Genomic DNA, 2,907 nt, shown 5'->3' on the forward strand with positions numbered 1-2,907 from the left:
CAGGTTTCCTTTTTCCCACCTCAGTCTTTCCTGGCTTGTGCAGTCAGATATTTTCACCAAATCACACTGAAATTCTTACTTTGGCAGCAGGCTTGCTTGTGTGCTTCACTCTCCTTAGCAGCTTGGTTGAAAAGTCTCCAGATAAACTCCAGCTCCACAGCCAGCATTGCTCTGGTCCATCAAGTAAATCTTCTCTCAATCTGGGAGGCAAGTTGGAAAAGAAGGTTAAACCCTGATGTTTTACAGAGGTTATAAGAGTTGGAGTCAATGCAACTGAAATCTTCACTCCATGCTGGGCCTAATGTTTTGGAATCTATGTCTTTTCTTTCTGTTAAACATTTTCAAAGTGTTAGTGCTGAGCTGACTATAAAAGCTTCTCCAGGAATAAGATTTAACAAAGATCTTAGGTTTTTTAAAGTACTCTGGCTTGTGCAGGAAACTTGGAGTCAAAGATTCCCTGAAAGAAGCAAAGTTCTAAGTAGTCAGAAGTGTAAAGATGCTGTAAGAAATGAAAAATTTAAAAGGTCAAAGGGACAGAAAGGTGAAAAAAATGAGAGGGAAAAATCATATGCCCAGAATAAATAAGAGTTTAATGCTCTTAAGGAGTGATACTATTGTACTGAATTATAAATATGGCTTAAAGGCATTTTTTTAGGAAAGAGATCCCTTAATACACCTTCAGTCATACACAGGAAAAAGAAGTTTTAAGGCAGTATTTGAAAAGTAATTACATAACAATAAGTGGAAAAACGTCTACAATTTGTGGTTTTTTCAGTGTCATAATCACCCAGTGCCATGTGTCTGCTTTTTACTCTAAAATTGGCTCTTTCACAGTATTTTGCTTGGTGGATTTCTAGAGATTCTCACACAATCACAATTATTTTTAAGAATCACGACTACTATGAATCATAAATATTTATATTATGCCTAATTTTATTTTTTAAAAAAAGATGTTTACTATCTAAATACATGAGAGAGTTGGGGAGGGCTCTGTTTTATAACACTAGAAAAAAACTTGGTGATCTCTGGGAGCCCAGATCGCTATTTTTCTCTTAGGAGCTGATGTGGTTATTGTCATCAGCAGTCTCCTTTGAAAACTGGAGTTTTTTGTTTTTGGGGTTTTTTTTTTTTGCGGTACGCGGGCCCCTCACTGTTGCGGCCTCTCCCATTGCGGTGCACAGGCTCCGGATGCACAGGCTCAGCGGCCATGGCTCACGGGCCCAGCCGCTCCACGGCATGTGGGATCCTCCCGGACAGGGGCACGAACCCGCATCCCCTGCATCAGCAGGCGGACTCCCAACCACTGCGCCACCAGGGAAGCCCGAAAACTGGAGATTTTGATAAGAACAATTCAGAGCTATGCATAAATGAAAAATTCTTTCATGTGCTTTCAACCATCAGAATTTAATTAAATATGGTTCATATGTTTTGTATTTTTTTAATCAAATCTGAAGCATTGTCTGCTGTAATTGACAGCTTTAGTCAACAAGATCAACATTTTGAGTGGGGGAAGACATACGTGTAGCATTTACTATTAAAATTGAGGAAGAGAGGAAAATAAATGTCGAAGTAATTTGGCTTTGAATTATTTTTCACTTTCAGTATAAGTACAGATACAAGTTTCCAATAATCAAATTCATTTTCAAAAATGTCATTACTATAGAAGAACGAATACGTGAATATATTTCAAAATTCAGGATACCTTTCATCACATCTCTCTAGCAGTCTTTTCTTTCTTGCTTGCTTTCCTATTGAGGTGGCCCAAGGTCCACCTGTGTGGGAAGGATGGCACTTCCTAAAATAAATACAAACATGGGGCCCTCCCCTCAGCTGGTCCATCATTGAGAAGCTTGTCCCCCCATCCCACAATTCCTTGGCTTCTGTCATCAGCTGTAAACCCATGGAGACTGTTTTCTCTTATGCTGTAACAATCTTCCTGGTGGTGGGATGTTACGGGGGGCAGATCTAATCTAACCCCCATGGTGGTAAATAGCACCTTTATACTGAAGATTTCCACATCCATCTCTTTTAAGGAAAGCCCCTCTCCTGAACTTAGGCTTATACATCTAACTGCCTTAAAGGCACCTCAAATTCAACATCCAAATGACCTCATCATCTTTCCTTGAACATAAACATGCTTTTGTTTTTTTGATAGTAGTAGCTACAACTCAACAATCCACCAAATTGCTAAAGACACAAATCTGGTTGCAAGGGTTGGCTCTCACCTCTCCTTTTTCTGCTTGTATCCGATCAATTATGCATTATGTTTTTTTTTTTAACATCTTTATTGGGGTATAATTGCTTTACAATGGTGTGTTACTTTCTGCTTTATAACAAAGTGAATCAGTTATACATATACATATGTCCCCATATCTCTTCCCTCTTGCATCTCCCTCCCTCCCACCCTCTCTATTCCACCCTCCAGGCAGTCACAAAGCACCGAGCTGATATCCCTGTGCTATGCGGCTGCTTCCCACTAGCTATCTACCTTACGTTTGGTAGTGTATATATGTCCATGCCTCTCTCTCACTTTGTTACAGCTTACCCTTCCCTCTCCACATATCCTCAAGTCCATTCTCTATGAGGTCTGTGTCTTTATTCCTGTCTTACCCCTAGGTTTTTCATGACATTTTTTTTTCTTAAATTCCATATATACGTGTAAGCATACAGTATTTGTCTTTCTCTTTCTGACTTACTTCACTCTGTATGACAGACTCTAGGTCTATCCACCTCATTACAAATAGCTCAATTTCTTTCTTTTTTTTAATGGCTGAGTAATATACCATTGTATATATGTGTCACAACTTCTTTACCATTCATCCGATGATGGACACTTAGGTTGTTTCCATCTCCGGGCAATTGTAAATAGAGCTGCAATGAACATTTTGGTACATGACTCTTTTTGAA

This window comes from Lipotes vexillifer, unplaced genomic scaffold (genome assembly GCF_000442215.2).
Source record: "Lipotes vexillifer unplaced genomic scaffold, Lipotes_vexillifer_v1.1 scaffold1082, whole genome shotgun sequence".
NCBI lineage: Eukaryota > Metazoa > Chordata > Mammalia > Artiodactyla > Lipotidae > Lipotes > Lipotes vexillifer.